Below are 15325 nucleotides of genomic sequence, written 5' to 3'. Positions count from 1 at the left end.
AACCATTTTCCTCAAAATTTCAGAGAGAAATGCACTGTAACCAGCATGTACAACATTTGCTGCCTTCCTTCCTTAAATAAGGGCAATAATTGCCACCTGTTTTTCAAAAAATGAATGACCTCACTAATAGAACTCCACGCTGCTATTATTTTGAACATGCCCCTTTCAATTAGTGATTCAATTACACAGAATCAGCAGCATGCATGTCATGACTGTTGGGTCTGTTGGATTTCTATTACTCTACTACACCTGCTAGTAAATTATTTGCCATGTAGAAATATCATTTCTACCAAAAACAGTGATTGATCAGGTTAGTGATGTCTGACTGCTATTATTTTGAACACAACTGTATATATAAAAGTCCAATTCCGTGCTTGTGTTTCACAGTAATAATTCAAATCCTGTGCAAGAATAATATGCTTCTTCTATGTGTGAACACCATAACACCCTTCAGTGTTCCTCCACCACTGGCACACTTATGCTTTCACCTCCTTGTTTGACCCATAATAATAGGTCAAACACACTTTTCCCTTTCACCTGGGCAGGTATGTCTTTAAGTATAATCCTTCTCCACACTCTCCTCCATCAGCTCTTTGTTATCGTTTTCCACTGTATTCTCCGGTGTCATGCAGAGAGAAAAACGCTATACATAGTGTAGTCAGTAAACTCACCAATAAGTTTATTTAAAAAGAATGCACTCACTATAAAATGTGTCCTATTGGAACACTGCAGTAGGTAAGCTCTTAGCAAATACTTCAGCATTTTCTGGGTCGCTCACAAAATGGTGGCTTGGAAACTTCCAGTTTGCGGCTTGACATCATCGGCCCACCCTACGAGTTACGTCACACTGGAAGTTTACGAGCTGCCATTTTGAGCACAACCCAGAAAATGCTAAAGTATTTGCTGAGAGCTTATTTACTGCAGCCACCAGGAGTGCATGTAAATCTAATAAGCCAACTGTCGGCTGTCAGAAGGAAGAGATCTGGTGACTGTGCAGCCACTAGATTGCTTCCACTCACATCCCTATATGTTGATCTCCTGCACATGCACCCTCTCCATATTTCTCTCTGCATGTGGCATGTCAGGTGTCACTGGGTAGAGGGGAGGGAGATCAGTGAATGTCCATTTTCTGATTTCCACTTCCTGCTAATAACATGGAAGCAATGTTTAAAAAGTCAGTTCCGGGTCCTGGTGCCATTTTCCCCAGCCAATATGGCTGGGGAAGAAGCTGAAGGAATTCGAACTACACTTCATTAGCTTCATTGGGGGGCAGGTGAGACATCAGGGGTCTTTTAGATCTCTGATGTCTCATTAAAGAGAACCTGTCACCAAAAATGCATCACATAGGGGAAAAAAATTATGCCCGCAGCGTAGCACTATGGTGGTGAGTCACACAGCCATTCTCACTCGAGCATGTTTTGACATGTTATAACTTACACCCGAAATAGGCATATATGAAATATGCTTTGCCACAACTTACACTCGCCTGGGTTGTGGACCAGTTGACTTAGTCTTTTTTGGTGTAGTAGAAGAAATAACGTGTGTGTGTGTGTTGCGCTGTTGGAGGAAAATGAGTGACAGGAATCTGGAGCAGTGGATTAACATCAAATTTGGCAAAAGTGCAGGTGAAACTTTAGCTCTATTACAACAGGCTTATGGCTAAGAAGTGCGCAGCCAAAATTGCAAGGGACAGAGGCAAATGTGGACAGATAGCAAACCCTTGCATGCTCAGATTGAAGACTGAGTTTTCAAATGATGATAGAAGAATTGAACATGAACAGGGAATTGGTGCGTCAGATTCTAACGGAGGATTTGGAAATGAGAAAGGTTTACGCAAAGATGATACTTTGAATCTTGACAGAAGATAAGAAAGAACGTCCCACTACCTCGTATGGGGCTCCAGCTTACTTCTTCTGATGTGCTCACTTGGTATTTTTTATCAACATCTGGTCTCTTGGTCACAATGGTAACTCCTCCAGAGCAGTCAGGTGCCATCTTCTTGTGCTTGTCTAAAATTATCTGCTTGGCCCTTTGCATCTGCTCCCAATGTTTTTTCACCCAAGAATTGGGTGTCCAGGGTGGGAGGTGTTCCGGGTTTCCCAGCCATATTGCCCGAATGTTAGGAAAAAGGGCATGTGGCCAGTGGACAGTGTTGTTGTAGGCCTACACCATGGCTCCCACGTGTTGGTGCCACCTGTCTCTGTAACTCAGTTCCATAATTCCCAACAGTGTGCGGGTGAACTGCTCACAGACTCCATTGCCTGAGGGTGATAAGGAGTGGTGTGGGACATCTGGATGCCAGTGATGCACTGAATCATTGACTCATAGTTTGGGCCTTGGTCCGAAAGGATCCGCTTTGGGCAGTCACAGGGCTGGATGATGTGCTCCAGAAAAGCTTGGCAGTGGTGACACTTGTTTGGTCCTGGGTAGGCACAAATTGTGGTAAAGTGATCAACAAAAACCAGTGCATACAGATAGCCAGAGGGCACGCTGGATATCATCAGAAAGTCCATGGTTACCAAGTTGAAAGGTTCAGAGATGATGAGTGTCATGGGTGTTGTCTTCTCTGAGGAAGTCTTGTGTATCGTGCAACTCCGGCATTCCTGGCAAGCTTTGTGCACCCAGTCCGACAAGTGGGGAGAGAAGAAACATCTCTGAAGCAGTGACTTAGTTCAATCTGCCGCAAAATGGCTGCCTTCTGCGTACAGCACCCGACAGATTTGTAAAATATGCGACTAGGGGACCACAATTTGGAGGATATCCCACTGTTCGGTAGGGATGCATGCCTAAAGGTAGAGTATCTTGTCCCACAACTCAAGGCAATACCATTGCCTTAGGATAGCTGAGTTACGGGAGACAACTTCTGGCTCTCCTGGGAAGTAGACTTGTGTCTTCAGGAGAGGTAGTCCTCCACCTTTATCAGGTCCGGGTCTTTTTGTTGAATCAGCACTCATTCCTCTCGACCAAAGAGTTTGGCAGCATTGGCCTGTGGGCCAGGGTCCTGCTCCTCGATGGTGCATGAGGCTGCTGATATAGGCAGGACAGGAGTGACCACTAGAGTCCACATCCTCCCCGGACACTCCAAGAGGAATGGGGACAGAGTGTTGGCATGCCGTTAAGCTTTCTTGGCCAGTATTGGATCTTGAGCTTAAACAGTGCCAAGCGGGCAGTAAACCACTGTTCCAGTGCCCCCAACTTTGCTGTCTCCAGATAGGCCAGGGGGTTGTTCGTGAAGATTTTAACATCAGCCCCGAAGGTATTCCACAGATTTCTAGGTGATAGCCCAAACAAGAGTGAGTAGCTAGTGATGTAAGCGGCAGTTAGTCAGTTCCCACACAGTGTCAGTTAGTGTCAGATTGCCTGCCACACTATCACAGTCCCGCTAAAAGTTGCTGATCGATGCCACTACTTGTATAAAAAAAATAAAAATTCCAGTATGTATCCCATAGTTTGTAGATGCTCTAACTTTCAACAAACCAATTAATATACACTTTTACCAAAAAATATGTAGAAGAATAAATTTTTGTCTAAATTTATGAAGAAATTAGTTTTTTAATTTTTTTTATTGGATATGTTTTAGAGCAAAAAGTAAAAAATATTGTTTTTTTCAAGCTTAGCGATCTTTTTTCGTTTATGTAATGATGGTGATCAAATACCACCAAAAGAAAGCTTTATTTGTATGAAAAAAAAAATGATATAAATTTCATTTGGGTACAGCATTTAATGACTGTGTAATTGCCAATTAAGTAGTGCAGTGCCGGGGACGCTCATGAGCAGTGTCCAAGATGGCTGCTCAGTAGGCGTGCTCCTCTCCCCCTGGACACATCAGCCGATTCGCTGGCTCCCAGGGGGGTCCAAACCCCCCCTGGATCGCTGCCACCCACCCGATTGGATGGGCAAAAAAGCGGGGGCTGCCCACTCCTCCAGCACTCAGCGGGCCTCACCAGAACTTGTGGCCTACCCACCGGAGGCCGAATCTGAAGCCTCGGCCTCGATTTTGGACCGCTACTTGCGGGTAAACCGGATTCTGCCAATGGAACGGACACTGCGTCAGAGGCACACCTGAAGTCCCCCACACCTGCTCTGCAGGATACTAAGCTCCTGGGTTGCTTCAAGTCCATGCTGCAGACGGAATTGTCCTGCGCTACTTCCAGGTTGGCAGAACTTCTCTCACGAGAAATCAGGGAGCTGGGCAAACGGACGAACGATCTTGAGGATAAAATGGAAGCTGCGGTCACGGTCATTGAAAGCCATGAGCAGGATTTGTGAGAAAGAATTGGCGGACACTCTGCTCCGTCTTATAGATTTAGAGAACCGTTCCTGCTGTGGCAACTTATGCTTACGGGATATTCCCGGAAACTGTTACAGATCTCATCTCAACCGCTACTGCCCTGTTTCAGGAGCTGAAATTTGACCGCATACACCGTGCATTGGGTCCCAGACAACCGGAGGGGCCCCCAAGAGACATTATCATCAAATTTACCTAGTATCGCACTAAGAATGCAATTCTTTTGGTGGCCAGGAACAACCCAGATCTCGGTTTCCAGAGGCATCGTTACAACTCTTCTCGGACCTCTCCCATAGCACTCTTCAGAAGCGCCGCCAGTTGAAGCTCTTCATCTTGGTCCTGGTAAATCGCAGAATTAAATACGCATGCGGCTTTCCGTTCCGCCTCACCTTTGACTACCAGGGCCGTAGCCACTCTGTTGCCACGCCAGCACACTCCTGGAATCCCTGCACCTCATCCCGCCGGGAGGTGCTGCACAGAGTCCGGCACATTCATCTGGATCTCCGGCAGGGCCATTTCCTCTGGGCCGCATCTGAGAGAAAGCATCCAACTGGAAGAGGGCCCTCCTTTGGACCCCTCTATGACCAAGTCCAACCTGCTCTTCCCCGGGCTGAAGTTGTGTCCAGGGCTTCCTCCATTGTGCTTCACCGTTAAATCCTTTGCACGTGACCATGAGTTTGGCCTTCTCGGCATTCCCAGTATTGATAGTGTTCTAGGATTAGGCCCTGCCCGACCAGCTCCCTTGAGCTTCCGTCCTTGACTGGGGGGGGGTTATTTCCTGGACTTGAAGTCTGTGACTTTTTGCCACTGACGACTGCCATGGCTCCCGGCGACATTGGTTGGGTTTAGGTTGGTGGAATGGGCCGAAAGTTCCTTCGAGCTCTAGGGTGGGAGGTTGGCTCGGGTGAGCCCTTATCTAGTTTTGGGATGTCAGCCTTGCTGGGGTGAGGGAGCTGTGTTGTTTAGGCTCCATTGTGGCCTGTAGTCATCCCCCCCAGAGGGGGTTGGTCCCCAAAGCCTAGTTTGGTTTCCAATGAGAGGGTCTCCACGAGTGTGACCCACTTCCTAGGGTCTCATATATCTACTAATGTGGGACCCTTTTATGTTTGTTGCCTCCTTGCAGCCTGGGGACCTAAGTTTTTGATGTATCCATTTGCAGCCATGTGTTCAGTGGTACAGCCACCCCCAACTGGTATCCTTTGAGCGTAGGATGCATTTCACCATAGGTGTGATACAGCTATGCCATTGTACATACTCTCTGTGTCTCTTTTTTTCTTGTCTTCTCTTTTCTCTTTTTGCTCTATGCAGGGTCATGGGACACACGGACCGGTGGTCTTTAGGAGTGGAAATTGTTGGCCGACTTATGACTTTTCTGCTGAGCAGATTACGCCGATCCCACCATGGCTTCTTCTTTTGGGGGATTCAAATATTACCTTGGATTCCGCTCTAGATAGGCGCTATGCTCAGGGAACGGCCCCTTCTCACGACTTAGTGCAGGAGGAACACTTGCATTCACTCCTGCAGTGTGCGGGGCTGGCTGACGTTTGGAGGGAACTTCACCCAACTGAGCGCGACTTCACGTTCTACTCAAATCCTCATCACAGTTTCTGTAGAATTGACCACGTATTTATGCATGTCCAACAGCTTCCTTTATCTATCCCTTCCTTGCCCTGGTCAGACTATGATCCCCTGGTTCTACTTCTTGCACTTTTGGGGTCAGCACAGTGCTCTTTTCACTGGCACATAAATGAATCTTTATTGACCACTCAGGTGACCTGCCGGCAAATTGAATCTTTCATACGAACATATTTTACGGAGAACTCAGGATCTGTTTCTTTGGCAGTGCCCCTGTGGGAGGTGCATAAAGCTATGGTGCGGGGCCACATTATACAGCTGCCGGAAGTGGGAGCGTCATCTTTCAGACCTTCACTCTCTGCTAACCTCTGCAGGTGCCCATTGGAAGTTGCACATGTCTGCGGCCCATAAATGAACGCAAGATGCCCTGGCTGCAGAATTGGACTTACTTGCATCTTCGAAGGCTGAATGGCCTTGCGTTGGACCAAACATAAATTTTATACCTGTGCTAATAAACAGGGTCCAATGCTGGCTAGGAAACTCAATTCTGTGGGGAAACCACACAAACTGGTCCAGTTGCAGCTCTCTGTAGGGGGCTGCAGCTCCAATACCCAACAGATCGTCTCACATTTCGCGGACTTCCTTTCACACCTGTATACCAAACCAGATCCCTTTCCCGTAGCTCAGGCAGAAGCGTTCTTTCAAGATCTACGACTCTCTGAAGCGGTGTCCTGGATAGGATGCGTTACTTTGGTGAAAATGACTGTCCTGCCTAAATTGATGTATTATTTTCGCACCCTCCCAGTGTGGGTTCCTCCTCATTTTCTTCGGGCTAATTCAGGCGAGGATTATGCAATTTATCTGGGCTGACAGACACCCCAGAGTCTCCAGAAATACACTTTATGTCCATAGACTGCAAGGAAGTCTTGGAGTGTCTAATGTAGCTAAGTATTACCAGGGGTGCCAGATTGCCCCATTGTCTATGTTGCACGCTTCCTTTGATGTTCCTCTCTGTGTCCTTTTGGAACTGTGCCCCCATTGGGACATCAACACTTTTATGGCTCCCCCATGCCATACGCCCGATGACAGTGAGTCCAATTTTGCTCCATGGCTTACAGGTGTGGGATTCGGTAAGCTACTCAAGTGGCCTAATGTCACCCTTTCTACCTTTGCTCCCAATTATCAATAATCCTCTTTTCCCGCTGGGCTTAGATCAACCAGGGGCATTCTCTTGGTGGGTGGCCAATGGTTTTTCACAGGTGAGACACTTTTTGACTTCTCCGTCCTTCCCCACCTGGAACTCTCTTCGGGAATCACGGGATGCACCTCAGGCGAAATTTATTTGTTACCTTCAACTACGGCACTGGCTCTCCTCTCTGCGTGACACTTCTGCCTTTCCATTTCAGAAATCTGCCTTTGAACAACTTTGCCAACAGAGTTCGGGCGCTCCGGGTCTTGTTTCCCTACTCTATGCATCCTTGAATAGGCGCTCAACGCGTTCTTCTCTATCATATGACGCTCAGTGAGAGCGCGACTTGGGTGAGGTCGTGGATCTGGAGGATTGGAATAAGGCCTGGTCGTTTATAGCTAAATGTTCATTTAATACAGCCACGCTGGAGGCGGCATATAAAGTACTGTTTCGTTGGTATTGGGTCCCGGCTCGTATAATCAAGCCAAACCCTGCCTATAGTGATCGCTGCTTTTGGGGCTGTGACCATCATGGAGATGTGTTGCATATATGGTGGTCTTGTCTGAGACTGATTTATTTTTGGTCTCGTGTATTTGGCCTTCTTTATACCTTGTTCCATCCCTCTATACGCTGGGATGCTTGGTATGCTTTGCTTCATTGTCCCATACCGGGCCTGTTGGCTCACCAGCAGAAATTGGCTTCTTATTTGTTCTTGTCGGCAACTAGAACAATTGCTCAGGCCTGGAAAAGTACATCTGTTCCTCTTCAGGGGGTGCAGGACCGTATGACCACTCTGATGCTCAATCAACAGATGACAAGTATTCGTAATGACTCCCAACGGAAATGGTTGAAAATATGGGAGCCGCGGTTCACATATGCTTTTCCTACGCTCCCCCCGGCTAGACTGGGTGTGTGATTCTGTTTGGTTTTGGCGTTCCCAGACCCCAGCTTCTGGTCTTGTCTTCTTCCTTCTCTTTATTTTTGTTTGATTTCTGTGAGATGATAAATATTTGCCTATAGTTTGAGTTTCTATTGGTGTTATATCACTGTTTTTGTATTTTTATGTGCCATTGATAGCTCCTGCGTGGGCGCGCCTTCTGCAATGTTGGTGTTATAACAATGTTCTCTTTATTTTTAATGTGCCATTGGAAGCCCCTGTGTGGGCGTGTCTTTTGCTCAAGTCCTTCTTTGTTAAAACGTTTAAAAACTTAATAAAAACCATTGAAATACAAAGTAGCGCAGCGCCGAATAGCAAAAAGGGGGTAAAATCTTCAGGAAATGGATGCATTTCATTCATGAGCCCTAAAATGAACTTTACTGAAATGTGGTTCATAAACCATTGGTCTCATATCTGTGACATAATAAACTGATAACTGCCACGATTTCATTCTCTAGGGGCATCTGGTGTCAGGAAATATATAACATTTGGGGGGGGGGTTATATAATCTTCGGACCTAAAAATGAAATCACTGAGGGAAAGTTGTTCCTTTGTGGGAAGTCTGGCATGGTCCCGCCATTCGAGACACACTCTTTCCATCCACGCTCCTCTTCAGGTCAGTCAGCAACTGCTTACCGGGAGCAAAAGGCAGGGACACTACGCATAGCTCCTCCCCATTTCTGTTCTGCCCGCTGACCTCACTCAGCAATGGTGGGTGGGGCTCGTCACGTGCTCTGGAAGTGACGTCTTACACCGGGACCGGCGGAGGACTTGAATGTTTCGGTTAGTGGGTGCGCTGTGTGAGGAGGGTGGAGGGATATCAGTTGTATATATCTATACCTGTAACATATGGCAGAGTGTGGGGTGGGGACTATTTTTGCGCCCGCCTTAACCGTTGTACACTGCACATAGTGACGGCGTATATACAGTGGTATCAGGTACCAATCTGGGAGAGGAGCTCATAGGGTGACACATGCAGTGCGTACATGATGGACTAAAGTGATCCTGCCACTTCCTACAGAAATAACTTGTAGTCTGCAAACGTAGAAGACTTCTGTGCCGGTGTACCGGCCAGCAGGGGTGAAGCCAATCTTCATACTGTGACAGAACTACAGTCCACGCTGGTATGCTGATGAGTGGGTCACATTCCTGGTTCCCCCTGAGACATAAGGTGGTTCCTCCCGCTACCCAGTACAGAATACAGGACATAGTGACTGGCGGGAGGAACCACAGTTCTAAGCAGGGGGGATCAGGTATCCCATATCTCCTGAAATGTCTGTTTCGTCTGCAGGTATCCTCAGCTAAAACTTTTTTTTTTCTGTAAGGACAGAGTGGGGAATGATACGGGTATCTAAACTTACCACATTCTAATCAAAATAAAGGAAAAAAATAAAAGTCCAACTGAACTTTCAGTTTAACCACTTCAATACAGGTCACTTATACCCCCTTCCTGCCCAGTCCAATTTTCAGCTTTCAGCGCTGTCACACTTTGCATGACAATTGCGCGGTCATGCAACACTGTACCCATATGAACATTTTATCATTTTTTTCACACAAATAGAGCTTTCTTTTGGTGGTATTTAATCGCTGCTGGCTGTTTTATTTTTTGCGCTATAAACAAAAAAAAAGCAAAAAATTTGAAAAAAAATGTGTTTGTCTTTGTTTCTATATTAAAATTTTGCAAACAGATAATTTTTCTCATTCATTGATGTGCATTGATGAGGCTACACTGATAGGTGGCACTGATAAGCGGTATGGATAGGTAGCACTGATAGGCGGTACGGATAGGTAACACTGATGGGTGGCACTGACTGATGGCATTGCTGGGCACTGGTGCGTGGCACTGCTGAGCAGCACTGATGGGGGGTACTGCTGGGCACTGGTGAGTGGCACTGTTGGGCACAGGTGGGTGGCACTTCTAGGTACAGATGGGCACAGGTGGGTGGCACTGCTGTGCACTGATCATCAGGGCACTGATCATAAGTGCCGATCCATCCTCTGACAATTGCTGGTTATCGGCAGTACTTTCCTCATGCTGTGACAGTGTGAGGACAGTGCAGCCGATAACTGGCAACTGTATTTACTGGTGATCTGCTGTGTCATTAGACACAGCTGATCACGTGGTAAAAGGCCGCTGTGATTGGCCTTTTGCCACAGCACATGATCAGCTGTGTCCGTAGGACACCGATCACAGAGATCGCTGGGTGCGCGCCCCTGGGGGGGCGTGCTGGAGGGCGTGTTCTGGGAGGACATCGTATGACTCCCTCCCAGGACTGGACAACCGCGCTGTAGCTGTCATTCGGCTATAATGTGGTCGGCAAGTGGTAAAATTTATTCCAGCCTGAAAACAAAAATGTGTTCCAATATCCCAATATCGTACAGTTAGTTTTCTATAGAAAGTAGCCACAACTTGAGTAGAAAAGCCTGTCCCCTGCCAGCGGAAAAGGACCCTTGTTCTCTGTATGGAAACAGTGGTCTCCCTGCAGAGGTCGGTCAGACACACACACTCTCTCAGCTAAATCTCCTCAGTCAGCAGAGTACATGCTTCCTGTTGATTGGAGAGTTCCCGCTGTGAGTCAGCAGGGGGTGTGTTGGACCCCTGGAGAGAGGCCACTGCTTTCAAACCGTAGATAATAAAACGAAGTGCCACATCCCTAGATCAATATACAAAAACAAGGGTAGTAGAATGGGACCTTTGAGGCACACCAGTATTCATAAATAATTATTTTTTTATGAATATTGGTGCGCCTCAAAAGTCCGAGAGCAAGGGTCCTTTTTCTTTTGGCAGGGGACAGGTTTTTTTTTTACTCAGGCTATGGCTACTCTCTAAAGAAAATTAACTATAGGGAGCACAGTGGCTAAGTGGTTAGCAGTTCTCCCCAGCAGCACTAGGGTTGTCGTTTCGAATCCCAACCTCTATACTGCCTGCTTGGAGTGTGCCTGCTTTGGATTTCCTCCGGGTACTCCGGTTTCCTCCCACAGTCCAAAGACATGCTGGTAGGTTAATTTGCTCATGTATAAATTTGCCCTAGTATGTGTATGAATGTAACTTAGGGACCTTAGATTGTAAGCTCCTTGATGGTTAGGGACTGATGTGAATGTGCAAATATACATGTAAATTGATGTGCTTTATAAAGTGTTACTAAACCCAGGACCCTGCTTTCACTATATCTGGTCTCCCACAGCAAACACTACATGGAAGTGCAATTATTTTAGTAAATAAAAACTGCTAAATACCTTTTCTCATCAGCTGTTAGAGCAGTCTTGTGACTTCTATCAGTGTTCAGCAGAGCGCTGGTTAAAGCTTATAGGGGGAGTTTCTTTCTGCTCTAGGAGGATGCAGAACCCCTGACCTATGTGTGGACAATGCTAATCCGCTTTGTGCTGATCAATTCAACCTTTCTAGCAATACACACCAAACTGAAACCGATGCTAGAAACCAGCGCTCAAATCTTCTTGCTGCACAGAAAACACGAAATCTAGGTGCCGCCCTTGATAGAACGGGGAATCTTGATACTATCAGAAAAGAACAAAAAGGGCTCACTCTCCTCGTGCATTACTAAGAAATGTATTATAAAATTACAAATGCATACTCACAAACCAAAAAGGTCATAAAAACAGAGACAAGGAGTCAAAGATGCCAATTGTGGACTGCAGAGGTCCACGGGTAAAAGTGCTAACGCGTTTCGGGAATCGAACTCCCTTCCTCAGAGCAATAGATAGACATTGACAATAGATTGTCTATTGCTCTGAGGAAGAAAGTTCAACTCCCGAAACGTGCTAGCACTTTTACCCAAGGACCTCTGCAGTCCACGATTGGCATCTTTGACTCCTTATCTCTGTTTTTATGACCTTTTTGGTTTGTGAGTATGCATTTGTAATTTTATAATACATTTCTTACTATCAGGGTAATGCATGAGGAGAGTGTGGCCCTGTTTTTTTCTTTTCTGCTAGTACACTCCAAACTGAGCATGTGCAGAGTGACTCCACAGGATATGTCTTGTCAGGAGATAAGAAGGGGAGGATCAGAGAATTCAGGATCAAACAGCATTATATTAGGTTCCATAGTGAATATAACAAGCATGCTTTACTGCAAATACAGACTGATTTTAATGTTGTGGGTTTAGTAACACTTTAATTACCTGTAAAAAAAATAATAAAAAATAGAATAAGAAATTGTAACACCTCGAGTTTTGAACCTGTAATGGATTTCACTGATTTAGGGTACGTTCACTCTACTCTCAGGGAAAAACGTTTCATTTTTCTCTGCAGCTGCTGGCAGAGGGGGAGCGGTGCCTTGCAAAGCACTGTTTCCCCTTTTTCCCCTACACTTTATGGAATGTTACTTTGTGACATTCCATTGATTTTTATGTACAGCCGCTTATTTGAGCTGAGCTAAGTGACCGCACACAGGCTCACACAGAGACCCATGGAGTGGTGAGGAAATCTGTAGCAGTGTTGCAGGTGACAGCTGCGGGGAAGTGTGAACAGGGCCCACAGAAACCATTGTTTTCTGTGTGTCCTTGCAGAGAGCTGCGCTTTTCTTATGCAGAGAAACATAGCTTTCTGCTATAGTATGAACAGGCACTCAAAGTGGAACTAAACCCTCCTATCCTTTCAGCCAAGGAATCTGCCATCTTAGCTTCTGTTTGATCTGCAATTGTGATGGTGCTGCACATGTGATCAATTGAGACATCAGCCATTTGAGGCTGCATTCACATCTAGGCTTTTTCTCGTCGTGATTCTGCCCGTGATCCCAAAATGCTCTGAAACTAAATCGCACCACGCTTGTTCAGGTGCCATTCATTTTCATTGGCATTTAAACGTGAGCCTGAAAGTTTGACAGCACAAGAAAATGTGACAGTTACGTTCCCAGTATGCTTTGAATGTAACTGTTTTTTTTTTTTAAACCGTTAAATCAGTGGGTTTAGTTCCGCTTTAAACTGAAAGTTCAGTTGTGCTTTGAATTGTATCTATCTGGCTGTGGCTACTTTCTAAAGAAGAGTAACTGTAAGACAATGGAAAACACCTTTTGTTTTTATGCACCTGGAATGTATTTGAACGATTTAAATAATTCGGCTCAACCTCTCTAACTGCCACTTTTGCTTGACAGCTTGGTCTTTTAAAGGAAGCTGAGAAATAATCGATTTACTGGTCCAATCATCAGGTGGAAAAAAAAGGAATAAGCCTAAAAACTAATGCAGCCACCACATCTAAGAATTGTTAACTGCAATATAAGACTTTTTGTTGTTAAAGTGGTTGTAAAGGCTGAAGGTTTTTTAAGTTCATGTATTCTATGCATGAAGGTAAAAAACCTTCTGTGTGCAGCCTCCTCAATACTTACCTGAGCCTCATCGCTATCCAGCGATGTGCATGACAGCCTCGACTGTCCAGGGTCTCTGCCTTCTTATTGGCTGAGACAGCAAGCGGGAGCAATTGGCTCCCGCTGCTGTTAATCACAGCAGAGCAGCGGGTGACCCCATAGCAAGCTGCTTGCTGTGGGGGCACCTGACAGAAAGGAGGGGCCAGGACAGCCTGTGGGGGACCCAAGAAGAGGAGGATCCAGGCTGCTCTGTGCAAAACCACTACACACTACAGGTAAGTATAGACATGTTTGTTATTTTACAGAACAAAAAATGAACCTTTAGAATCGCTTTAAATTTAATAACACCGTAAACCTGCAGGGTTTTTAGTTGAACACCTTGGGCACAATAAAATAAACATTTCCCAGTAAACTATTTGTTAAAATTCTTACTCCAGCACTTGTATTTTCCAGCTTTCAAGTCTGCTGTTTCCTGCTCTCTCAGTGCTGCTTCCCTGGAATTCCTGCCATCACAGGAAAGAGTTAACAGTGGACAGAGCAGTCTGGAGGCAGTCTTTTAGCTTTGAGAAGGGAGATCTATGAAGTAATTTGGCTTGAAACAAATTTTTTATTTTTCTAAAAAAAAACCCCAAAAACCTGGAGAATTAAGGGTCCATCCACTCCACGGAAGTGGAAGAATATTAGTAATTATGGAGTACATTGCAGAGACCTATGTCTAAGTTCTCTAGCAGGCATGAGAGGCGGTTTGTGGAATATAGGGGGGTTCTCCTTTCTCTAAGTACTAGATGGTAGGTTTGGATTTCAAGCAATTAGTCCTTTTTTCTCCTCTTTCTCTTTTTAGATATGTTTTGTGGGGAGTATGCATATGGTTCTTTCCCAATATTGACTGCTATAGTCCTTCCTCATACATTCCGCTGCTGAATACTAGAGGTAAGCTTCAACACAATGGAGTCTGACTGGTTGATGGACATTCTAGTCCAGTTTTAACCTGTAGCTGTCACCCCATGGTTCGCCTGTCTTATGGGGCAATCCTGCCTGTTTCTGATTGAGATTGGCGGTGGGGTGGGGGGTGAGGTGCGGATGGAGGACAGGTGATTTAGGGATATATGTTTGTTTTTTTTGCATTTTTTTGTATGCCATGTTTTCCTCCTTCACACCACTCTGTGAGTTTTTCATTTTTTTGCATATAATTTACATGATGCTGATGGAATTATTTGTTCAATTCAGCCATATCACTCATATATGTGCAAGCGTGGATACTGAGTCATGCAAAACACTTGGATTTTACATGCTTACATAATTTACTAAATGTTTATTATGATTGTCTTCATGAGGAATTGGAGGTGTGAATGGTCATTAACATATCTTTTGTTTCCAAGGGTGGGAGAGGTCTGAGGTGTGAATTGGTCATTACAATGTGTGACAAGCCTGGTAGGAACATCCTGTGTTCAGTGTTTTGTCCATTTTGAGTACCTTGAAAACGCCTTGCATGCATTTTTCATGATGAAAAAAAGGCCCTGGACAGCATCAGGAACTGGAAGAGTTAAAAAAAATTTTCAAACGCTTATAAACGTGATTTGCCGCGTTTACAAGCGTTTTGCGTTTGAAATGCTGATAAAATCGACTGCTGAAAGCAAGTTTTCTGCATTCAAAAAAACGACTATAAACTCAAATGACTGTAAACGAAGATGTGTATGGACACATTGGAAAACATTAGGGAGAGTTCAGGGGCTGCTGAAAAAAACGCTGAACAGCTCCTAAACGTGAGTTTATCATCTGCAGTGTACATGAGCCCTTAGAAGCAAGTCAGATAGAGCCTGCCTTGTTTCCTGGATGGAAGAGGTTCAGCATCTTCCAGCTCTTTGTTTCAATGGCCTTTTTCTGCTTCAATCGTTTTTATTTGGTTTACCATTAAAAAGCAAGCGACAAATAATAGTATCATGGAATATGCTTTCCAGCACATTAAGTACAGAAGATACAAACAGCAGCTACAAAGCCAAGATCAGCCGCAAT

The 15325-nt window shown here is 45.3% G+C and overlaps 1 protein-coding gene across 3 annotated transcripts in view; it reads left to right on the top strand.

Annotated features, from left to right (window-relative positions):
* The first annotated feature begins 8621 nt into the window (after nucleotides 1-8621).
* The window catches only part of HDAC6 (histone deacetylase 6), a 76061-nt gene continuing 69357 nt past the window's right edge, over nucleotides 8622-15325 (top strand). For 2 of the 3 annotated variants that reach the window (XM_089674979.1, XM_089674977.1), the window contains exons 1-2: nucleotides 8705-8772; nucleotides 14154-14242. The gene's annotated coding sequence lies outside the window, so the exon portion shown is untranslated. Of the gene's footprint in view, nucleotides 8773-14153; nucleotides 14243-15325 lie in introns of all 3 variants that reach the window. The other variant, XM_089674978.1, reaches the window with a different exon arrangement.

Source organism: Staurois parvus, unplaced genomic scaffold, assembly GCF_062004578.1.
Source record: "Staurois parvus isolate SC_StPar_1 unplaced genomic scaffold, SC_StPar_1.0 ptg000154l, whole genome shotgun sequence".
Taxonomy (NCBI): Eukaryota; Metazoa; Chordata; class Amphibia; order Anura; family Ranidae; genus Staurois; species Staurois parvus.
Note: the sequence above shows the minus strand (reverse complement) of the source record. Positions and strands in the feature narration are given on the sequence as shown.